This window comes from Pseudophryne corroboree, chromosome 6 (genome assembly GCF_028390025.1).
Source record: "Pseudophryne corroboree isolate aPseCor3 chromosome 6, aPseCor3.hap2, whole genome shotgun sequence".
In the NCBI taxonomy this organism is placed as follows: Eukaryota; Metazoa; Chordata; class Amphibia; order Anura; family Myobatrachidae; genus Pseudophryne; species Pseudophryne corroboree.
Genome location: NC_086449.1, coordinates 308,077,547 through 308,104,363, shown reverse-complemented (window position 1 = coordinate 308,104,363; position 26,817 = coordinate 308,077,547). Strand labels below are relative to the sequence as shown.

The 26,817-nt window shown below is 41.4% G+C and overlaps 1 protein-coding gene across 6 annotated transcripts in view; it reads right to left on the bottom strand.

Moving 5' to 3' along the window:
* The window catches only part of TJP1 (tight junction protein 1), an 805,169-nt gene that overhangs the window by 408,015 nt on the left and 370,337 nt on the right, over positions 1–26,817 (bottom strand). The gene's annotated exons all lie outside the window — the stretch shown is intronic.

Genomic DNA, 26,817 nt, shown 5'->3' with positions numbered 1-26,817 from the left:
GAATTATCCTGCTGAAAGAGGCTGTTACCATCAGGGAATGCCGTTGCCATGAAGGGTTGCACTTGATGTGCAACAATATTTAGGTAGGTGTCAAAGTAACATCCACGTGAATGCCCAGCAGAACATTGCCAACAGCATCACACTGCCTCTATCAGCTTACCTCCTTCCTATAGTACAGTATATCCTGGTGCCATCTCTTCCCCAGGTAAACACGCACCTGACCATACACATGATGTAATAGAAAACATGATTCGTCAGACCAAGCCACCTTCTTACATTGCTCCATGGACCATCTCTGATGCTTACATGCTCATTGTAGGCGCTTTCAACGGTGGACAGGGGTCAGAATAGGCACTCGGACGCTATGCAGCCACATACACTGATACACGAACAAGCTACACTGCAAGAACAAGATGCAGCAACAAGATACACTGCATTGTGTGTGCTGATACTTACTGTATTATAGACAGCATGCACTTTTTCAGCAATCAGTGCTACAGTAGCTCTTCTGTGGGACAGGACCAAATAGACTAGCCTTTGCTCACCTTGCGCTTCAGTGACCTGTGGGCACCCATGACCTCATCGCCAGGTCAAGGGTTGTTCTTCCTTGGACCACTTTTGTTAGGTATGAATGCCTGCATACTAAGAACACCCTACAAGACCTGCCATTTCGTCTAGCCATCACAAATTGGCCCTTGTCATATTAACTCAGATACTTAAGATTTCCCATTTTCCTGCTTTCAAGACATCAGCTTCAAGAACTGAGTGTTTACTTGCTGCCTAAAACATCCCACCCCTTTACAGGTGCTACTGTAACAAGATAATCAATGGTATCCACTTCACCTGTCAGTGGTTCTAGTGTTATGGACGATGTGTGGGTATATAAACACACACACACACACACACACACACACACACACACACACACACACACACACACACACATACTGTGGCTATATGAAGCTAGGTGCTGAGAGTGAGCCACTTTCACCACCAAAAATAACACTGCAGTCCTCAAGCTCTGAGCTGAAGAAAAATTATATTCTTTTTGCAGCATAGTAATGGCCACTGCTCCCCCAGTACAGCAAGAGCTGCTCCTATAAACATGCCTTGTCCATCCCTTTATGTTATGTCAGGAATTTTGCTCCTAAAAATGAAAATCCCAGTTTTGCAAAGAAAAAAACTGGGTGCACTAGGACACCACTCTGGTTTGAGTGTGCTGCTCCTCTGGCCAGCCCTGCATTCTCATACATAAATGCCACCCTTTTGCCCCACATACTGTCGGCATCAGTGAAAATCTAGGGCACTGCGCATTTTGTGCTTCAGAAATGATGTGATAAGTGCTTTCCTTTGGTGGATTCCAAGGGCGTAACATGTTAATAATTAGTCTTCAGACGTATTGTTTCAGATTGTTTCTTGCTTCTTCATTTGCCTTTACCACAAATAAATGTACTGAGAAAGCCTAAGTGACCTGCCAAGACCTCAGAATCGCTAATAACAGTGCTAATAACAAATACATGACAACACAAGCTTGCATATATCATACATTTACACTCACATTTTACTTGATTTGTTTAAGCAAACTTAGTACCAGTAAATGAGCCAAACCAACCAGTCCAGAAAATAGCTTCCATTGCTGTATTTCATGCTAGAGGAGAAAGCGCATTACTGATTTATATGCTTTGGCATACTGCAAACTATCTCCTTCATTTTATTTTTACTAAATAACACCCGTAGATATGCAGATCAGTTTTGTATACAGCGGCTTCCACATGTTTAAATATATACAGCTTCTATAGGCTTTAATCAAAGACCACTTTCAGAAAACTAGATACTTCCATCACAAGGTGACATTTTCCTGTTGACTTCTTATTATTCATAGCTGTCTTTAAAAATCTGAGCCTCAATTTATCAAATGGCAAAAAGAAACATTGTTATTCTGTGGAAGATGCATATTTAAATACCTTCACTAATTTTTCTGGATGTATTCTTAGTTCATGTCTTACAATGTTACAGATATTTAATTACCACAGTCAGTTGATCACTTTATTTTTAAGTAAAAAAAAATTCATAACACCCACTACCAGTCTTTAGGGGTAGGTACAGGCCTCGAGAAACAGGAAATGTTGAACACAGGGCAGAAAACAGTGATGGGCAACAACATTAGGGCCTTTACCTGCGACTCACAGCTCCTTCCAGCTTCATGCCTCCACTTTGACTTACTCGCTGTTTGATGCCCCAGTGAGGGTCACCCATCAGCACTTATTGAATCTTTGCTGATACAAGGAGTTTAAAAAAGGAGAGAATGAAACTGACAGTGACCACCAACATCTGTGTTGTGCTTCTCTTGCGTGCATTCACATTGTTGCTACCCAGAAATGCCCATTTAGCAGGGGTGGGGAAATAGATGAGATAGGCACCACTCTGAATCTTACGCACGTTTGCAAAGATGCCTATGCAGCCTGTGGCACACGGGCAGGATGCGGCCTTATTTAGGCCTGCACGCTACACAGCCCCTGCTGGGCTACTTTCGCTGGACACAGTGTTCTTGTGTGTATGTGTAAACTCCAGTTCACAAATGCGCACTTGCACTGGCGAGTCAGACTGGATCAGCTTCGCACCAGAGCAATGCTGAATTGCTCCAGTGATCCACCACTGCTAATCGCATTGAGTTTGGATACTTAATTATTGGGGGACACCCAGCAGACGATAATTAACATGATTAATAGGACCCCAAATGACATGAGAGATTTTTGCCATGGGATTTAAAAAAAAAATATTACCAAATACTTTGGTGTAGAAAATATATTTTTGCCTTTTTGACAAATCATTCTACATTACATTTCCACAAAGGGGCCTGATTCAGAGACGGACGCAATAAGCACCGCCACTTTGTATGCAGAGACTGTGCCGCCAGGGGCATCTTGAGATAAAAGACTCCCACTGCACGCTTCTGTGATTCGCTTCTGCGTCCGAAGATGCAGCATCCGATCACTCAGGATGCCCGGTTAAATCACATTACCAGGGCCTGTGAAGCTGCATCCAAGGAAGCAGCCACAGACTTCGGCATGCCCAGAAAACAGGACCCATTTACCGGGACACTTGCCAATCATGCGGCAGTGTTTGTGCAACACCAGCCACATCATAATCAGGCCCATAGGCAGCAAAAGCACAAATAGAAGAGTCAGCAAGCATAAACAGAAAGCAATGCATCACTACAATATTACTCTCTTTAAACATACTTTCTCTAATAACAAACAAGTATCAATAAATAACACCTATCACTATAAAAACAAGAATAGGCGGAGATGCTACAGCCCCCCCCTATCCCCCAGCCCCCACCACTGATGCCCCACCTCACAGGAGGTCACAGGACGTCACAGCTGGATACACACACAGCCCGGCTGATCTGGAGCATTTTCCTAATCGGCCGGGGATCTCTGTGTAAATGACTTTTCTGTTCTGTGCTCCAGGAGATCTGGGTAGAGGCAGAAGTCCAGGTGAATGGGGGACAGGGATAAGCATAAGTGAAGTTCCACTTACTGCATTGGATAGGATCGTCCTCCTATTGCTGTACACAGGTTTGGACTGGAACACAGGGGTAAAGGGTAAACCCACGGTGGGCCCCACTGCCTGGGGGTTCACCCAGGTTCCAGACTGTGCATGTGAATTTTACATTATACATATGTTACATTATACTGCACTGGGTTATGGTGTATTTTAAACAGTGCATTGTTGTTATTAGTCTGGTACATTATCATGCATGCACTAGCAGTATTTACTATATATATTTATCATGAGGACCAGCCCATGTACTCTCTAATAGTTAGGCAAACCATTGTGATATCAGGCCACACCCCTTCTGGAAACTGATCACACCCCTAAACATGGGCCCCTACCACTGCATTACCCAGGTGGGCCCTTCATACCCCAGTCCGACACTGGCTGTACAGTGCACTGACCAGTGACTTTGAGATCTATAAATGACACAATTTAATTTGTTCTGAGATTTGGCACTATACTTAGCCACTGTTGTATTAATACAACTCTCCACTGTGTCACTATTATATTATATATAATAAAATCGTTTCCAGCACTAATCATTCATAGATTTGTTTGTAGCTTTCATCACTCACATTTCTGAACCAAGTATCCTGACATAATGTCTCTGTATCTGATAGCGGCGCAGCTTTCAGATCACAAACAATTGTAAAATGACTAGTGTTGTTGCCTGAGATTTGCCACTTTAAGCATCAACTTCATATTCAGCAAGATAATGAGCTGTGGGACCTAAGAAAGCCGATTGGGAATGAGAATGAGAGAGATTGTAGCATGCCTCAGTACACACTGAATGTGACAGGCCACGGCGATGCTTCCAGCAAAACCATGCCTGATTCTGCTTTCACGCTACGGGGCAAACTCATTTCTGAAAATTGTCCAGTGCTTCTACAACCAACAAATTACTTGCTACACATATCTGGAATCTTGTTAAGCGCAAAAGAGACTTTATCTACGGCCAACGTAATGCTGCAAATGTATTTCCCAAAGCATGGTGCAAATATACAGTATAAAGAATACAGCATGAATGAAGTAAAACCAGACACATGCCCGGGTTCTATGCACCTTCTCAGGTGTGCAACATGTCTGCCTGGAGGGACCTGACATGTGGGTACTGAAACCCCTGGTGCAAGTGATGAACTGAAGCTGATGATGATGATGATGATGATGATGATGATGGATGCAGGGCTGTGTTGATAGGATATAAGTCGCTAAAACACACCCATTAAGGTAAACAGAGTGAAACCGCTGCAACTGTGTTTTAAGTAGAGATGTGCGGCTGGCACTTTTCGTGTTTTGGTTTTGGTTCTAATTGCACTTTCGTGTTTTGGTTTTTGCTTGGTTTTGCCAAAACCACCCTTTCGTGTTTTGGTTTTGGATCTGGATGATTTTTGGAAAAAAAACATAAAAACAGCGAAAATCACAGAATTTGGGGGTAATTCTGCTCCTACGGTATTGTTAACCTCAATAACAATCATTTCCACTCATTTCCAGTCTATTCTGAACACCTCACAATATTGTTTTTAGGCCTAAAAGTGGCACCGAAGTGGCTGTATGACTAAGCTAAGCGACAGAAGTGTGCGGCACAAACACCTGGCCCATCTAGGAGTGGCACTGCAGTGTCAGACAGATATTTTAAAAAAGGCCCCAAACAGCAAATCATGCATAGAAGAAAAAGAATTGCAATGAGGTAGTTGTATGACTAAGCCAAGTGACACAAACAATTGGCCCATCTAACCGTGGCACTGCAGTGGCAGACAGGAGGGCAGATATAAAAAAAAAGGCCTCTAATAGCACATGATGCAAAGAAGAAAAAAAGGTGCACCGAGGTTGCTGTATGACTAAGCTAAGCGACGCAACCACCTGCCCCATCTAGTAGTGTCACGCAGTGGCTGAATGTCGAGAGTGGGACGCAATTGTTCGGTCCACTGACAGCATCTCCAGCACGCTCCAGTCACTTTTAAAAAATTCTGCAATTGGTGGACTTATACGGCAGTACCCCAGGACTAATACAGCAGTACCCCTGGACTCATACGGCAGTGTCACACAGGATGGCACTTTTCAAAAACTAGGCCCCAAACAGCACCTCATGCAAAGATGTCGAAGAGGTGCAATGAGGTAGCTGTATGACTAAGCCAAGTGACACAAACAATTCCAACTGGAATTATACGTCCAAATCACTGTAATTAATTGGCAAGATCACTGTAATTAATAATTATACGTCCAAATCATTGGAATTAATTGGCAAAATCACTGTAATTATACGTCCAAATCACTGAAATTAAATGCCAAAATCTCGCTATCGTCTGCCTAGTGAAGTGTAATCTAGATGGGATTTGGTACCGGGGACACAATACCTCCATCAATTGTCTAAATCCCACTGCACTAATGGCGGATACCGGGCGCACGTCTAACATCAACATAAGTGTCAAGGCCTCAGTTATGAGGGCTTCCATCGTCATGTGAAGTTGAACCACTAGTCATGAACATAGGCCAGGGCCTCAGACATTCCTTGCCATTCCGTGTCGTAAATGGCATATTGCCAAGTTTATGTTTCTCCTCAGATCATTTAAATTTATTTTTTGGGGCCTTTTTACTGAACTTTGGCTTTTTGGATTTTACATGCCCTCTAGTATCACATTCATCGGCCTTGGCAGACGACGTTGATGGCATTTCATCATCTATGTCATGGCTAGTGGCAGCAGCTTCAGCACTAGGAGGAAGTGGTTCTTGAGATTTCCCTATTTTATTCTCCAAATTTTTGTTCTCCATTATTTTTTGGGAGTTATAGAAGACAATATGCGGCACAGGAATAACTGGAATGACTGGAATGACTGATGGACAGGACACTACCACTGGTCTGATGCAGCACAACACAGTAACACTGTAAGGGACTTGTTGTTGTTGTTATTATTATACGGCAGCAGTGTACATATAGCAGCAGCATATACCACTGTGACTGCCTCGTCACTGGAATGACTGATGGACAGGACACTGCCACTGGTCTGATGCAGCACAATACAACAACACTGTAAGGGATTTGTTGTTGTTGTTGTTATTATACGGCAGCAGTTGACATATAGCAGCAGCATATACCACTGTGACTGCCTCGTCACTGGAATGCCTGATGGACAGGACACTACCACTGGTCTGATGCAGCCCAACACAACAACACTGTAAGGGACTTGTGGTTGTTGATATTATTATTATTATAATACTGTAGCAGTGGACATATAGCAGCAGCATATGTCGTCACTGGAATGACTGATGGAAGGGACACTACCACTGGTCTGATGCAGCACAACACAACAACACTGTAAGGGACTTGTGATTGTTGTTATTATTATAATAATACTGTAGCAGTGGACATATAGCAGCAGCGTATATCGTCACTGGAATGACGATGGACAGGACACTACCACTGGTCTGATGCAGCACAACACAACACCACTTTATACAGCTACACTGGATATATGGCAGCAGAGGACAACAACACTGTGACTGGCTGGACTGATGCAGCACAATACACTGACTACACTGGACTGAACAGCACAACACAGCACCACTTTATACAGCTAGCAGTTACACTGGATATATGGCAGCAGAGGACACCAACACTGTGACTGGCTGGACTGATACAGCACAATACACTGACTACACTGGACTGGACAGGACAACACAGCACCACTTTATACAGCTACACTGGATATATGGCAGCAGAGGACACCAACACTGTGACTGGCTGGACTGATGCAGCACAATACACTGACTACACTGGACAGCACAACACAGCATAAGACTTGCCACCCCACTTTCCCGCCCCCACACAGACACTGAACACTGTCCTCTCAATACACTCTCCGAGACTGGGGTGAAAATGGCCGAGACGCGCAGCTCCTTATATGGAATCCAAATCCCGTGAGAATCCGACAGCGGGATGATGACGTTTTGCCGCATTCAGGTTTCCGAGACAGGCGAGAAAACCCAAGAAAATAAGCCCTGTCTTTATTGTATACAAGTATTTATGCAATTATGTACCTGAGACAGCAAACATAGAAATTACCACCCCTCCATACTTACTAACAGTACTCGTTAAATTCAGTTTTTAATTATAAACACCGATTATAAGCACTGATTAATACGAATTAGTGGTTTACAGATACCTTATCTGTTGAAACCTTTATCCAACCACAGACTTGGTACTGACATTTTTGCTGCTCTCCCATTTTTTTTTTTTTTTTTTATCACTACCCATTGTTGATTTTAAACATTTTGTCTGTATATTCTCTTTTATAATAAAACGTATTATTAATTACTATACACGTTAGCACTTTCCTCAATATCAAGTAGCGCCACAGGTCCTTGCTCTTTTCTATATTTGTGACTTTTCTAACGAGGAAAACTTGAAAGGAATTCCTCCTAGGTACCTGGGCTGCACTGATACAATCCATTTTACACAAACAACACCCAAATTAGAGGGAGCGCAGACCACACCACCCCCCTGAAAAAAACCTTGCTAATTCTTTTCAGTGGACTGCTGCATACCCCACCTTCCACCTACCCTTTCTCTACCTCTCCCCTCCCCCTTACCTAACTTCCACCAAAATGTTTACAACCAAAAAAGAAAGACTGGAAAAGCTAGAAAACATATTTTCTAATGAAACAGCTACAGAAATAACTGAATTATATGTAGAAGAAGATAACTTCTGTTCATACTATCTAAGACTAGAGAAACTCTTGGGTCTTGAAATAAAGCAATGGTGGGATAGCAACACCCTAAAGAAGTATATAGAGCACCACATTGTACCAAGAGGTCTGAGACTCTTTAAATACCCCACCTTCATTCCACATGACCAAAAACTACAAGAAAGATGGGACACCATTTTGGATCAATGCTCATTTAAACTGATGGAACTCATTGTAGAAGATAGGGAGAAATCAATGGAGAAAATTAAACAAGAAATAACATTCATCAAAACAAAATTAGAACCCCTGGAAAAAATGGAGGACTATCTAATTTTGGAAAACACTACTAAAGGCAAACTATTGAAACTAGAGAATGAGGTTATTACAACCAAAAAAAGAAAGTTTGGCCGGGATAAAACAGATTACCAAAACCACCATAGAGATTGGGCCAAACATAGAAACACATACCGACAACCAAATGGGGAAAACAGAGACCGGGCCTTTTCGACACAAAAATATCGAGATCAAAATTTCCAACAAGGGAACTACTACACACCCCGAAGGACGAACTTCAGACAACACAATCATCAAGAACAACAATGGAAAACCCAGGACCAGTACAGAAAGAGGAACATCGACCATAGATCACCACTAATAAAACAAAGACCAAGGTACACAGCAGAAGGGAGAATATACCAACCCTATAACAGAGCACAATTCACCTATACAACGGAACCCCAATACGACAAAATAAGAGAAAATTACAGAAAAGGAATGACAGAGGCCATAAGACAAGAAGAAGAAAGAGCTAAAGTGATTATGAAGAAACTTTCAGAAAAGAAGATCCCTCCGACACAAAGTAACGAAATCGATGACCCAGAAGAAAATTTGAATATTTTTTTAGAGGTAATACAGGAAGAAGAATTCCTACCAGATGGAGAAACAACTCTAAAACAAACAGCAAACCATACGAAAAGAAAATGCCCAGAAACAGAATCATCAGAAGAGGAACCAGAGGTGGAAAAAGAAAAACAAAAACAAAAAAGACAAAATATAGAGAAACTCACAAAGAAGAAGAAGAAAAATCCATAGGCATTTTCAATCTAAGTAAATATAAACTCACGGACACGCAAAGGAGTGTACTGAAGAAAGGGTTAAAATTCGCCCCATCAAACAAAATGAACAAATTTCAATCATTCATAGACTTACACTGCTTCATGCGCAAACTAACTCTGAAAAAATTCTTCAAAAGGAATAAAAAAGAACAAGTGAATCCAATCAATATCCAAACAACTCTGGACGAATTCCAACACACAAATCTAAAAGAAGGATCAAAGTTCTACCCAAGACATATCAAAGGCCCTTTTCTCGAGACATTTGAAAAATCTGTAGAACAAGATATTGAAAGAATCGATATCTCAAAGAACAAAGGAACACTTAATCTGACAAATGAAGAAAGAAAGGGACTGAAAGAACTAAAAGCTAACAAACACATAGTAATCAAACCTGCGGACAAAGGAGGAGGCATCGTAATTCTAGACAAAGAGATGTACCACCAAGAAGCGATGAGGCTCCTGGAAGACAAAGAGACTTACGAAAAACTCCCGAGTAACCCAATTGAGGCCTATAAAAAAGAGTATATACAACTCATCAAAACTGGAACTAACAGAGGAATATTAAACAAAAAAGAAACAAATTTCCTTCAACAAACCAACCCAAGAACACCTGTATTCTACTTCCTACCCAAAATTCATAAGGACATCACAAACCCACCGGGAAGACCCATAGTGTCAGGAATTGGCTCACTTACCACACATCTTTCAGAATATATAGATCAAACATTACAACCCTTGGTGACTACACAAAAAAGTCACCTCCGAGATACCACCCACATTCTGATATTACTGGATGAAATTGAATGGAAGGAAAACTTTATCCTGGTAACCTATGACGTAAAGGCACTGTACACATGTATAGACCATCAAGACGGATGCAAAGCAATCACACAAGCTCTGGAAAAAAAGGAGGACTTACCAGAGGACCAGATCAAATTCATAATAGAAAGTATCAGATTTATTCTAAGTCATAACACATTCTGGTACAACAACACCCACTACAGACAGGTTCGCGGGACCGCGATGGGTACGAAATTCGCGCCAAGTTACGCGAACCTGTTTATGGCACAATGGGAAGAGGACCACATCTGGGAAAATAACCATTTACTGAAACACATAGCACTATGGAAACGCTACATCGACGACATCATCGTCATTTGGAAAGGAACATCGAGTGAACTGAACGAATTCACAAGACATCTTAACACCAACAATCTCAATCTGGAATTCACAGAAACAAACAGCAAAAAAACTATCAACTTTTTAGATCTAACAATCTACATTGAAGATAATATGATCCACACCAAAACTTACACAAAACCTGTAGACTGTAACAACTATATACCAGCCAACAGCAATCATCACAACAACTGGTTGAGAAATATCCCAGGAGGACAGTTCAGAAGGATTAAAAGGAACTGTTCAGACAACGGTTCTTTCGAAGAACAATCTAGAACTTTGAAGGAAAAATTTCTAGAAAGAAACTACAAGAAAGACACTGTCCAGAAATCCATAGAAGCTACAAGGGAAATGAAAAGAGAAGATCTACTCAAATACAAGGACAAAAACTTGGAAAAACAGAAAGAAGTAACCTTTATCACAAACTACAATAGCCAATACAGAACCTTGGAAAAGATACTCAAGAAGAACTGGCATATACTCAAAAAAGACGAAGAAATACAGGAATACATACAAGAACGACCTAAAATAATATACAGAAAAGCACCAAACATTAAACAAGAACTAACTTCCAGTTTCATACCTGCAATCAATAACAAAACGGCAACAACCACATGGCTCAATGACAAAACACCAGGATTCTATTACTGCACCAAATGCAAAGCCTGCAAAACATGCAGGGCAAAAAGCACAAAACCCATCACATCTTTTACGTCCAACACAAACCAGAGAACATTCAAGATAAAAGAAAAAATGACCTGCGATACGAAAGGAGTTATATACCTACTGACATGCCCTTGCAAGTTACAATATATAGGAAGAACCGCAAGGAGCCTAAAAACAAGAATAGGGGAACATCTTAGAAATATTGAAAAAGGAATAGAAAATCACAGTGTCCCAGACCATTTCCGAAAGGAGCATAACAATGATGGGACACTCCTCAACTTCACAGCAATAAAGAAAGTAGAATTCCCTTGGAGAGGAGGGGACTACATCAGGATTATGTCCAAAGAAGAAACAAAATGGATATATAATATGCAAACACTATCTCCAAAAGGACTTAATATTGACTTTGAAATAGGAAGTTTCCTGAAAGACTAACCTCCGGTGCGGGGCATCCGGCCCTAAACCACCCCACAGCAATATAAAGGTTCTATAAACAACTGATACTGTCACACCACTCACGTACCACCCAATCCCATTTCGAACTTGGAAGTTAAACGGAGTGGGCCTAGCCAGTAAGAAAAGGGTGACCTTCTCTGAACCCTAGGTACAGTAAAAATAAATATAACAGAACACCTTAATGTGGGTTATGATAAAAAATGGGATTAAGGGAACCGCACCGTGAATGGCAGTTTCGGACAGGATCACCTAGACAAAAGTCAACAAATAATCATCAGTTACTCATAAAAAACTCTCTGAAGTGGGGGAAACCACTCCACCACATCAATATACCATGCAACAAGGATAATGACACCCCCCCCTCACGGTATAAATCTGAGGGACTTCAACTACTCTAAGGGAAAATCTCCCTCCCGTACCCCCTTATCCCCCCACCCTCCACCTCCAACCCTCTCTGATTTCAAAACATCTGTGAATATCTCACACTATAATGACATAAGATCCTAGTCAGTATAAGTATTCCTGCTATTCAGCAGCTCCATAACAAACTCTTTGTAACATTTAGCAACAATTTTGTACACAAAATGTTGCAACTTCATTTCAAATAAACCACTAAATGAAAACACAGGGAGAATGTGTGTTTTCTTATGATATTTTCTATCCCTTTCAAACCATTTATCACCTACCATATTCTAACGACACCAGTTATTTACTATCTTTTTCATTAATAGGTGTACATTTCTCTTTGGACTCAGGCTATAATACATGTGTCAAATCAAAACACCTTGACACAAAATCACTGACATATTTTTATTAAGATTATATATATGGATAACCACAAAGAAAAAGACAATTATGTACTTGGTTGTTAGCCGGATAAAAGCTTCTTTTACCAAATAACCTCACTTTTATCTTTATTTTTATTTTTATTATTTATTTTGATACTTATATTTATTTTTATATTTACTTTTATTTATCTATTCATCTATATATAATTTTCATTTACATATATTTGCACTTATATAATATCATTTTTTGCTGGACCCATGCAACAGCCTATCCGATAAATAGAAGTTTTTTTTGTGATATAATTTATTATAAACCATTTGTATTAAGAAACCACGGACACACAAAAGAGGAAACAGCTTTATTTGACTGACAGCAGGATTAACCAATAGTAAGGAATCGACTACCTTAAATAAACGGCCACACCTGTACACATCACCAAGTCCCTGAGGAAGCCCGGCACCCCAAAGCCGAGTGAAACGCGTTGGACACACCCCCTTACACTAACCATCAACCCGGAGTTCCCGATCCCCTGGCAAGCGCTGGCCGCAAGCACGAGGAGGACCGGAGAAGGAGCACTGCAGGCGCCTGCAGCTAACATCGCGATCGCGGGGAGAACTGAACATACAACCCAGGACAGCACCACCAGGAGTCCCGAGCGGGACGAAGATGTGTAAGTGAAAACTTAACTTTGGACTTAAAAGAATTTTTTCTTGCTAACACCCGGATCCACTCACAGAGAACCGTCTCCTTCCCCCACCTTTTCCCTTTACCGGAAAAAAGGAGAGGGAGCGCGCTCTCTCATCTGGACTCACCACATTGGACATTGGACCCTTTTTTCCTTTATAACTAAAAACCCAGGGTCAGAACAGCGCATACCAATCGCACCAAGTTCATTATTCAATACTCAACGCAAATTCTGCTTCTATTTTAAATGCGGGATTTATTAATTTATTTATTCATTTATTCATTCGGTTTAAAGAAATAAGTCTTACCTTTATTACATACATTTATTTATACAAGAAAATAAGCCCTGTCTTTATTGTATACAAGTATTTATGCAATTATGTACCTGAGACAGCAAACATAGAAATTACCACCCCTCCATACTTACTAACAGTACTCGTTAAATTCAGTTTTTAATTATAAACACCGATTATAAGCACTGATTAATACGAATTAGTGGTTTACAGATACCTTATCTGTTGAAACCTTTATCCAACCACAGACTTGGTACTGACATTTTTGCTGCTCTCCCATTTTTTTTTTTTTTTTTTATCACTACCCATTGTTGATTTTAAACATTTTGTCTGTATATTCTCTTTTATAATAAAACGTATTATTAATTACTATACACGTTAGCACTTTCCTCAATATCAAGTAGCGCCACAGGTCCTTGCTCTTTTCTATATTTGTGACTTTTCTAACGAGGAAAACTTGAAAGGAATTCCTCCTAGGTACCTGGGCTGCACTGATACAATCCATTTTACACAAACAACACCCAAATTAGAGGGAGCGCAGACCACACCACCCCCCTGAAAAAAACCCAAGCCTGGCTCGGAACGAACACAGAAGACAAAATCCGGTAGGGTTCGGTTCTCTGAGAACCGAACCCGCTCATCTCTAGTTTTAACAGTAAAATTACGCTACACTGACTACTCATTTTACACTAAAAAATGTTTCAGAGTGTGTTAGGGGCAGGGGAACACTGCCAATATGTTGATTAGCGTTTGTCATTACAAAAAAAAGAAAATATTACATTTGCAATATATTGGCAATCTTTGTAATGTTTATGCAATTTGTCCTGCGATTTGTAGCATTTGTTTGTGCTCACAGTGAAGTTACAGGCTACCGTATTCCTGGTGCATCTGACCCTAATTCCAGTTCTTTGGGGTATATTTGCTAAAGGTCGGTTTAGCATTTTTCATTGATTTCTCAATCCACAGATTTACTAAAGGCAAAACCGACACTTAGTAAATTTACCTCTATGGGGTATATTTACTAAAGAGTGGATGCTTAAAAGTGGTTATGTTGCCCCAAGCAACCAATCAGTTTCTACTTATCATTTATCTAGCACCTTCTAGAAGATAATATCTAGAATCTGATTGGTTGCTATGGGCACTATCGCTACTTCTAAAAACCTGTTTCTTTAGTAAAAAATACCCCTATGTGTCTATACAATTGTGCCTATGTCTATGTAACTACCTTATATAGTATTTAAGCAAAGAGAGTTGTATTTGCCACCTGTTTGCTCTCTTATATTGGGGGGAATTCAATTGTTTCCTGCCCCTCCCCGTCGGCAGCTATTCATTTTTTTCTACCAAAGGGGCGTGCTAACATCTTTTCAGCTTACTACCCCGAGGGGTGTTGAGCTGAAATAAGTGAAAAGTGACCCGTGTGGGCTCCCAAATGGGACTTTAGTAGGGTTTAGCTGCATTAGTTTAGCCGGGTTTAGCTGCTTTACATGGATAGTGATGCTGGCGCGGTCGTACCCCCCTCCCGAGCATACCGCGCCCCCTTTTTGAGAGTGTGTTCGCATGCTGTCCCCATAACCCTGCACCCTGCCCTGCCCGCATCCTAGCGGGAAGATTAATTATGTATATGTGTACACTAAAACCTAGAGATGCAGTGTTTTACACATCTTGTGATATGACAATCCCGTATGTGTACGTCTGGTTTGCTACTAGCCATCATCATCAGTGCATATCTCTCAACTGTCCCGATTTTCGTGGGACAGTTCCAATTTCTTGGGACTGTCCCACCTACGAGCCACAGTGTCTCGCAGTGGGGGGTGGGGGGGAAGGGCAGTTGGGAGTCTCCCTATCACTCGCTGCTCTGCTTAGCTTATTAAATGGAGACAGATGAACTGGGGGTATGTCAGCAGCTCACAGAGTGCTTAGCATGCCCCCTCAGTAAAGGAAAATGGGGGCGAGGCTCGCACTCATTTAAAATGTTAGGAGGTATGTTAGTGCTTACTTGCACCTACCCTATACTAGGCACAAAGGATATGCCACCAAACACGTGTATATTTACCTACATCTAACTCTGCATAGCCACAGTCATATCAGTGTGCCCTCACTAAACTTTGTCTACTTGAGTTAGGATTAAACAAAAAAGAGCAAGCAATTGTGCACCTGGACAAACCATGTTGCAATGCAAGGGGTGCAAAAACATTTATTTCTTGTTGTTACATGCAGGGTGACAACATGCAGTATAAGTTCTGCAAACATGCATATGTTCAACATCAGCCCCTAGATCCCTATACCATGCACCCAATATTTCAATGCTTATTTTCTTACGATATTATCATTTAAAGCAGCTGCTAATACCAGTTGCATTCTATATGGAAATGAAGGAACAGAGAGATTATTATGTATGAGTATGAGAGATTAGTATGTAAGATGAGCAGTATTTTTGGAGAAAAGCTGAAAGGTTGATGAATAAATGAGGTGTCACTAAATGAGCAGAAGTCTGCACTTCGACTGGACATTTACACTTCTGCATAGTGCACCAACAGTGCACCAACAAAGTGTTTGGCAGTTATACAGTATGGCCCTCATTCCGAGTTGTTCGCTCGCAAGCTGCTTTTAGCAGCATTGCACACGCTAAGCCGCTACCTACTGGGAGTGAATCTTAGCTTAGCAAAATTGCGAACGAAAGATTCTCAAAATTGCGAATAGAAATTTCTAAGCAGTTTCTGAGTAGCTCGACACTTACTCTGCCACTGCGATCAGTTCAGTCAGTTTCGTTCCTGGTTTGACGTCACAAACACACTCAGCGTTCACCCAGACACTCCCCCGTTTCTCCAGCCACTCCCACGTTTTTCCCAGAAACTGCAGCGTTTTTTCACACACTCCCAGAAAACGGACAGTTTCCGCCCAGAAACACCCACTTCCTGTCAATCACACAACGATCACCAGAACGAAGAAAAAACCTTGTAATGCCGTGAGTAAAATACCAAACTTCTTAGCAAATTTACTTGGCGCAGCTGCAGTGAGAACATTGCGCATGCGCAGTTTGCGGAAAATCGCTGCGATGCGATGAAAAAGAACGAGCGAACAACTCGGAATGAGGGCCTATATGTACAAAATAAAGACTGGATGTTCCCTGGCCTATCCGGTAAGTACTTGGGTAAAAAAATTGTGTTATAGACCCTCTCCAAATGCAAATAACAGAGTGACTTACTTGAGGCTTGAGATAACATACTGTGGATGCAGTCTAACAACGGATTGTAAACAACAGGTTTCTCACTCAACTGTGAGACACAAACTTGAGAGAATGCAGGATCTAGATCAGTGGTCTCCAACCTTAATTGGGGTGTGAGCTACTTTTGGAAAATAAAACCTCTGAAGGAGCTACCCCCTCCTTCCAATGCGTGTGCGTTCCTGCGAAAGAGGGTGTGGCCTCACAAAAGTGGGTGTGGTCTCACAATTACAAGTAATGCCCCCCCGCGTAGTGCCAGATACACAAATAATGCCCCTCAGCAGTGCCAGATACACAAATAATGTTCCCAGCAGTGTCAGATACAATGTCCCCACCATTGCCAGATCCCCCTGAAGTGCCAGATAAAATGCCTCCCCACTCCCACCCCGCAGTGCCCCACACAGTGCTAACCCTTGCTGGCTTCTTCTACTGCCGCCGGTGCTGCTCCTCCTGTATGAGGGACGGAAGGGGAGGAGAGCGCAGCGCGCGCCTCTCCTATGAAGTCTGGAGAGCAGATGCGGTGAGGGTGAGTCCCCGGTGGCGGCGGGCATTTAAAATATGGTGCCGGTAAGTGAGCCAATCAAACCTCGTGGTCCTGCAGCCAATCAGGTGCCGCCACTACCGGTCCACGAGCTCTGATTGGCTGAGGCCGGCACCATATTAATAATGAAGGGAGGAGGAGTGCCAGTGACTGCCCAAACCCGTGCGCTCTGTGAGCTACCGAAAATACTACGGTGACCTACCGGTAGCTCGCAAGCTACGGGTTGGAGATCACTGATCTAGATCATGCCTTTTACTTGCATAATTACTAGTGATCCTTTGCACTGTTAGTCTTTAGGTTATGATCCTTTGGGGAGCGAACAAAAAAACAGAGATAGATTGCAGCTTGTGATTGGTCCTCCCATTTGCAAATCCCCATTGCTTGATAACTTAAATGACTTGCAGGTTCTATTAGTACCATTTGTAAGTCAGTGGAAATCATGTTGTAAATTAATTATTAATACAATGGCCTGTATTATATTTACAGCAAAATACATTGAAAGATTTAATCAGCAGCATTGGAAAGAATGGTCTCTAGTTCAGGCAGTTACAGCATCTTCAGTTTCTACTCCCTGACCATACTGTACTGACATTGATTCTCTTTTCATCTTGCCTCCTGTAATTGACAAAGATTAATTCCTGCATGAGACAGCATGTAGCCCACAGGCCACCAATTAAGCTGAATGGGTTTCTTTATGTCAATGATTGAAGATATTGATTCTTGGTAAATTGTATTTACAAAACAGCCTGACTCACAGAGAATGTTGCGGGATGAACTACACATTATTCTTGGGCCACAAGAGGGTAAATAAAGTATCACTTAGCTTAAAAAAAACAGGTAATGCATAAAATGTATACTAAATATACGTAAATGCTTGTCCTGCAGGATGTTTCAGATCTCCACCACATCATTGTGCTGTGGAAGTCTGGGCTCCAGGAAAATGCTGTGACTAGAGGTTACACTTAGCTTTGATGATCACTGGACATGTGAGAGGAGTATTGTGAATGCTGGAATGGTTGCAAGGAGCATTGCTGACTGTCCACAATCACCTGAAAATACAGTGGATGTTGCAAAAGATCTGGCCACAGGGCATGGACTGATTGTTATTAAGTGCTGAGGAGACTATATCAGCTTCTCTGAGGAGACTAGCTCCAAGCCAGTTATATTTTGATCATCAGAAACAGCACAAGGTGTTAGAAAATGATATTAGGGCAGTTGCAAATACAGGACATGTAAAACAGTGTAGGTGGGTTGAAACACCCCTTTCGGCTAGTGGTCTAATGACCAAAGGGTTCTCGGACATGGGTCATATTTATTACTGTGTATCTTTAAAAAAAAAAAACAGTTACATAGAAACATAGAATGTGACAGCAGATAAGAACCACTTGGCCCATTTGGTCTGCCTCTTTTTTTAATATTAGGTAACTTCAACTCTATTTGATCATCAGTTCTTTGTAAGGATATTGTTATGACTATTCCAAGCATGTTTAAATTGCTCTACTGTCTTAGCCTCTACCAACTCTGATGGGAGGCTATTCCGCTTATCCACTACCCTTTCTGTGAGGTAATTTTCCCTCAAGTTTCCCCTGAACCTTCCGCCCTCCAGTCTAAGTGCATATTCTCATGTTCTAATACTTTCTCTTCCTTTGAAGAATGTTTTCATCCTGGACCTTGTTAAAACCCCTGATATATTTGAAAGTTTCTATCATGTCAAGTATGTCGACACTGACTATATCAACAACACAATGCGGACTCTGTTGCAATGCTACTTCATACTGAATTAAATACTAAATTCTAGTTCTGGTTCTGTGTCTTCGAACCCAAAACCTCATGTGGCCCATGTTGCCTATTTTTCTAGTAAATAATTGAGTGTGCAGGTGAGAGCTGAAGCTTGTTCTGGACGTTGTCTCAAAAAGTCACTTCAGCTGGTGGCAGTAATCAGGTTGATTAACCACACATGCTGAGGTAACCAGTAAATGTCACAGGCGGTGATTCTCGGATTGGTGTATCTGGAGGATCAGCCCACAGGATCCTGACAAATTGGTTAAGTTAAACTACTTTCATCAAAATTGTATTTAACAATATATTTGTTTCTACAGACGAACATGTATCCACACGTATCACAAATATCTATCTGCAGATGAGAGGACCGGAATGGATGGTTAAGCCCTGGCCTTAAAATATATATTATTATGCAGCAGAATACATTCTTTTAGTTAACAACATAAGTGTAATTAGTAAGTAAACTTTACTTCAGGGCTAAGCGAAATGCTTGTCATATTTTGTTTGAACAGTAGTAAGGTTATTTTTTAAAGTATGTCTCTATTCACATTAAAACACCAGTACATTCAGCAACACAAATTGAACTGTAAACATTGGATAGTGAGCTCAAGAAAAGGGGTTGTAAACTTGAAAGACGATGAAGAAACACTAACCTGGTAAAGGATAAGTTAAAACAATCAAGCACACTGACCCATAAGAAAACACAATCACCCTTAAGAAAACACAATCACCCCTAAGAAAACAGAATTCATGTAAAATGAGATCATGGCAGCAAATAAACAGGCCAGCTCAGCTTTTCCGTACAGTGGAGATGCTTTGCAAGCCAGCGAGCCTGCAGCCTGCTGTCACCATCTCCCAGTCAAGATGCAATGAGTTTGCAAACTTCTTTGCAGATAAATATCCTCCATCAGGGCTGGAATCCCAACAGTACAATTAAAGGAGTGCCAAACTACCAAGCCTCCCAATGTAAGTAGCATGGACCAGCTTTGACTCAAATGGATGTAAAATATATTGCTCAAATTTCAAGAATATTGCATCCCACCACCTGTGATCTGGACACTGACACAGCAAAGCTTCTAATACAGTGTACGGACATAATTGGCCCTGTATTTGCAAAAATAGTTCAATGCTCTTTGCAGACAGGCATTTTCCCCTCAACCACTAAAGGAAGCAATTGTTAGACCTCTTCTTCAAAAAACTAATGTAGAACCAGACTGCAGTAACAACTACAGGTTGGTATCAAAATTTCCTTTTCTAGGAAAGGTTATTGAGAAACTCAACTATGAACCAGACTGTCAACCTATCCTATTAATGTATTCTAGCCAGAATTTGGGAGAAGACATAGCACTGAAACAGCTCTGGTATGTGTGCATGATGATATTCTGATGGAAAAAGACAGAGGCTACTGTTAAATCTTAATCCTTCTGGATCTTTCTGCAACATTTGATACCGTGCAACATGGGATTTTGATTGAGCACCTGAAAAATTTCTGTGGATCGGATGTCACAGTCCTTAGCTGGTTCAATTAATTTTTCACCGACGGGTTACGGAGACTTTCTTCTGGATTATGCTCATCATTGCTACTGCCACTGCCATGCAGTGTCCCACAGGCGTCTTTACTATCTCTAATAGCCTAGTCTACCCCTGCTTTGCAGATGATACCCAAATATATCTGTCCATTGCTCCAGGTACGAAGAAACCAATAACAACCATAAATGGCTGTCTATCTGAACTCCAGGAGTGGATGAGTGCCAGTTAGCTGTGACTGTCCTTATGAGGTCCTTATGAGAAGGTCACAGGACAAGACTGCAGCATAGCCAACCAACAGGACTCATGCTTGGGGGCTCAGAACTACAAAACACTGAACATGTGCAGACCCTTGGTGTTGTCCTGGATAGTAGCTTGACACTAAAACATAATGAATTAGTCACAATCAAATTCCAATTTCATCTGATAAACATAGCCAGAATCGAGCACTTAACTGCATCAAAAGATCTGTCTAAAGTCATACATACATTTGTGTCATTATGTCTAGACTACTGCAATGCCCTTTACTTGGATCTCCCAGCAAAAGAATTGCACCACTTGCAGCTGGTACAAAATGCAGCTGCCAGGCTACTAACTAACCAGTCCCATTCCAGCCACATAACACCCATTCTCTACTCTCTACTCTGGCTGCCTGTAAGATGGTGAATCTGTTTCGGTATTGGTTTGCAGACTTTTAAAGCCCTACACAACCAGGGTCCAAGGTACTTGAAGCAGCTTCTGATTCCATATTGCCCTTCTCAATTACTATGATCTGTAGGTGAAAGACTATTAACAGTACCTAGAATCTACCTGAATTCATCTGGGTGTCAAGCCTTCAGCTTTGCAACTCCAACAGTATAGAACTCGCTGCCCCGCACAGTTTGAAAAGGTCTGCTCTCTAGAATCCTTCAAAAACACTTAAGACTTACCTATTGACTCAGTATTTCACTGATATCCATTTAGTTCCTAAAAATTGCAACACAAATGTTTAGCTCTCACTCCTGTTAAGCTTATTTTGTATTTTGCGCTGTAAATGTCAACTGTAAAGCACTTACTGGGAGAAAAGTACATTATTATTATTATTATATGGCATATATTAAACAATAAGCCGCAGTCGGTGCAGATGTATTAACCTGGAGAAGGGATAAAGAAGTGATAAGCGCACTTATCAAAGCTTTAGCATTTCTTTATCCCTTCTCCAGGCTTAATACGGGATGCAGTCACTTTACCTCCAATCATAATCCCGACGGACTATATACCGACACCCATTGACCGATGGTCGAAATCCCGACAAGGTCTAAATACCGACACGGACTAAATACCGACATGTAAAATACCGACAAGGTCTAAATACCGACATGTAAAATGCCGACAGGTCGAAATACCGACACAAGTTTTTCATGATTTTTTTCATTAAAACCGACTTGTTCATACTTTACCGTCCCAGTGGACCTGGAGGGGGAATATAATAGTGTGCCGAGCGCAGCGAGGCACCGTGCCCGAAGCATGGCGAGCGCAGCGAGCCATGCGAGGGGACGCGGTACACTTTATATGGTCTCCATGTTGATTTATGTCGACATACACACAAAAAAACATAAAAAAATGCATGTCGGTATTTCGACCTGTCGGCATTTTACATGTCGGTATTTAGACCTTGTCGGTATTTTACATGTCGGTATTTAGTCCGTGTCGGTATTTAGACCTTGTCGGGATTTCGACCATCGGTCAATGGGTGTCGGTATATAGACCGTCGGGATTATGATTGGCGGGATTTCATACCGATCCCCTTAATACATCTGCCTGCCTGTCCTTTAAGCGTATTTTAAAAAGGCATGTTTCGCAATACATGTTTCTAAATCATCTTCAAAATCTTCATGTTCCGTTTGTTTTAATTTAATTTTTTCATTTTTTATTTTTTTCATTTCAGTGGGTTGAAACACCCTTTTCTAATAGTAGTCTGATGACTAAAGAGTTCATAGGTCATACTTATAACTGTGTATCTTTAAAAAAAAAACAAGTTAAAATATAAAACAGCAAGGGCTCACTTTGCCACTGACCACCTTACAGCAACCTAAACTACTTCCATCACAATTGTATTTAACAATATATTTGTTTCTACAGACGAACATGTATCCATGCGTATCTTAAATATCTATCTGCAGAGGAGAGAACCAGAGCCAAGGATAAAAATGAATGGTTAAGCCCTGGCCCCAAATATTATTATGCAGCAGAATACATTCTTTTAGTTAATAACACAAGTGCAGTTAGTAAGTAAACTTTCCTTCGGGGCTGAGCGAAATGCTTGTCATATTTTTCTTGAACAGTAGATGCTAGTATGGTTATTTTTGAATGTATGTCTCTATTCACATTAAAACACCAGTGCATTCAGCAGCACAAACTGAACAGTAAGCATAAAATGATACACATTCCCTCAGCTTCGCATAAAAGTAAAAGCATGAAATTAATTCAATGACAATGAGAGTGTGTCAGTCTGTTCCCATTTTGTGGGTTGAATGTTTTTGTTTGCAATGCTTGGAGACTCTCTGGTAGTATTAAAGTAGGAGGAAACTACCCCAACTTACAAAGCCCTCCTCAACACCCATTCAAGCAATTCCTCAAAACACACCTATTCAATCATTTTTACCCACTCTCCACTTTATGCATCTCCTACCACTTGTGCCATCTGACCCTGTCCCACAAAGTACTCATGTCTAATGCTGCCCCTTCCCTTCAGTCTGCAAGCTCTTACGAGCAGGGCTCTCCGGGCCTAATTTTAAGCATTATTTTCCACTACTATCAGGAGGAGGTTCCAGACCCTTCTCCTCACAACTAAAGAGGGTTATACACTGACCAAGAAGCATGCTGATCAGCTGATTCTGTCTGGTCGGTCCGATCTCACAATGTGTATGCAGCGGTCACAGGGCCGGATCTAGGGGGGGGCGAAGGGGGCGACCGCCCCCCCCTAACACAGTCATAGCCATGCCCACTTTTGAGCAGAAGAGAGCTCTCCGAGGAGAGCCTGAGGCAGAACGATGTGCTGCAGCTTATACCACAGCAGCACAGAGGAGCCAGGAGAGCAAGGGTTACAGAGCATTTGCCCCTCTCTTGCTGGTGTGTGGGTACTAGGGCTAATAAATACAATTACACCATAGCACAGTCACATGTACTTAGAACAATCACAAAGCTCTATCTCAGTTGCACTCAAAAAGTTCAGTCAGAATTGAGAGGAGGAGGAGTTAGGATTGCAGATGGGAGGAGTTGGGCCTGTAGAGGGAGGAGTCAAGATTAAACAGTAAACCCCCCCCCCCCCCTAAAGAAAAGTCTAGATCCGTCCCTGAGCGGTCAGGGCCAATCGTGTACCTAGGAATAATCTGTCACTAATCTCATCACACTGGTGGCAGGGACAGACAAGAATCACTAGAGGGAAATGTCAAACAACATCACACTCTCTTCAAAGGGGGTAGTTACAAATGCAACCAACAGACATATAAGTAGACCTCATAAAGTACACAAAAGTAGTATCTCAGATAAACATATTAATAAAGGTGTATACACTACTTATATCAAAGAAACTAAGGGGAAGATGTACTAAGCAGTGAAAAAACTGGAGAAGTGAGCCAGTGGAGAAGTTTCCCATGGCAACCAATCAGCATAGAAGTAACATTTATAATTTGCATACTATAACATTATAAGGAGCAGCTGATTGGTTGCCATGAGCAACTTCTCCCCTGGCTCGCTTCTCCAGCATTTTCACTGCTTAGTACATCTCACCCTAAATATAATTTCTGCCATACAATTAAGGGCCTAATTCAGACAAGATCGCAATAGCAATTTTTTTTCTCTAATGGACAAAACTATATGTACTGCAGGTGGGGAAGATGTAACATGTGCAGAGAGAGTTAGATTTGGGTCAGGTGTGTTCAAACTGAATTCTAAATTTCAGTGTAAATTAATGCAGCCAGTATTTACTCTGCACAGAAACAAATTAACCCACCCAAATCTAACTCTCTCTGCAAATGTTATTTCTGCCCCACCTGCACTGCACATGGTTTTGCCCATTAGAGAAAGATTTTGCTGCTGCGATCAGGTCTAAATTAGGCCCTAAGTTAAAATAAAAATACATTTATTCCAAAATGCAGTTAAGAGAAAGACCTGTTACATTTACAAAAAGACAAAGGGGTATATGCAATTCCGGGCGAATTGCGGCTTTTTTTCGCCCGTTTTTAAATTCGACATAATTCGACCGTCGAATTCCGGCCGGCGGGTGCCGGAATTCGACATATTCAATAAAAAACGGATTCGACAGTCCCGCTGTCGAAAAACGGACCAATTGACGGATAAGTGCGTCCTGGATTCGACTTTTCCGACGGCACAAAAATGGTTAAAAAACACAGAAAAAAATTGCGTGGGGTCCCCCCTCCTAAGCATAACCAGCCTCGGGCTCTTTGAGCCGGTCCTGGTTGTAAAAATACGGGGGGAAATGGACAGGGGATCCCCCGTATTTTTAGAACCAGCACCGGGCTCTGCTCCAAGTACCAGCTTGCGGGGGAGGCTTGCTGGGACTTGTAGTTTTTCTGCAAAAAACAGTATTCTTTGATTTTACACAAGGCTATCAGCCCCCCATCCGCAGCCCATGGATGGGGGGGGACAGCCTCGGGCTTCACCCCTGGCCCTTGGGTGGCTGGAGGGGGGGACCCCTTGATTTAAGGGTCCCCACTCCTCCAGGGTACCCCGGCCAGGGGTGACTAGTTGGAGATTTAATGCCACGGCCGCAGGGACCGGTATAAAAGTGTCCCCCGGCTGTGGCATTATCTCCCCAGCTAGTGGAGCCCGATGCTGGTTCAAAAAATACGGGGGACCCCTACGCTTTTTGTCCCCCGTATTTTTTGCACCAGGACCGGACGCGGAGCCTGGTGCTGGTTCTAAAAATACGGGGGATCCCCTGTCCATTTCCCCCCCCCCCCCCCCGTATTTTTACAACCAGGACCGGCTCAAAGAGCCCGAGGCTGGTTATGCTTAGAAAGGGGGACCCCACGCATTTTTTTCAGAATTTTAACCCATTCCCACCCCTTCCCACTGAAAACCATGTTCTCTCAATTTTAGTCAGTTAAAAAAAAATATTCTTTTAAAAAATATATAAATAATAGTTGTAAATCCTAATAGACAAACCAAGTACCTAATCCCTTCTAATATAAATAGATATGCTATTAGCAATAAAAAAAACACACAAAAAACATGTTTTAATTTTTTTTTTATTAGATTCCGCCAGCAAAGTCAGGCGGAATGAAATTGACTAATTTACTGTCGAAAAGCACTGTTGTCGAATCGACATTTTTCAATTGAATATACTTTTGTCGAAAAGCCGCATTTTTACCATTGCAGACATGTCGAATTTGTCAACTGTCGAATTTCAAAAAGTCGAATCTGAAAAGTCCGTTTTTTTGTCAAAAAGTACTGTATTGCATTGTCGAATATATTTTTTGTGTCGAAAATGCCCCGTTTTTCGACATTTGCGGCAATTCGACCTCAATTACATATACCCCAATATATTCTCACTGTAGTGGAAGCACTTTACACATAAAATTGATCATGAAGTAGGTCATAAAATTATTCATACAGTCCGTAAAAAAAAAAACACCAAGTGTGCAGCACCATGCGATATGCTGACCTGCAATTTTGGCACAAATAGACTTGATTTCTCAATCAGCTGTATATTTATTGTACAGCCTCAAAATTCACTCTTCAAACTACAGAATCTGGGGATCATTCACACAGATACATTGCCAGGAGAGCCACATTCCCTGTACATTTAGGTATCCGATTTCACAACAACACCAAAAACAACTGTTTGACCACATATTGTAAAATACAATACGGTTTTATGGGGATATGGCGTTAATGCTTAATAAAATAAACCCTAACAATATGCTTACCACATCTCCTAAAAGACTGTCACCCACATACAAAATAATTATTACTTCTGCAATGTTGTCTTCTACTCCACGCCCAAAATATAATTTACCTGTGCGTTCTATAACATATCAGCCAGAAAATGGACGGTAGAGAAGTAATCAGTAAAGCAATGTGTCAGCTGTCATCGTAACAAGTTTATCAACTTAACAAGATACTGTATCAATCTCATCTCCTAACTAAAAATAACAAGCCATTTCCTAAATTAAAAATGCAGTCATTATTTGTACATACCTCTGCTGATAATTTTACCAATGGAAAGGATGAAAAATAAAAATGTAATTACTTAGACCATCCATAAAATTCTATCCATGCATTGTTTTATCAAACCAAATTGCCGTCATTGCA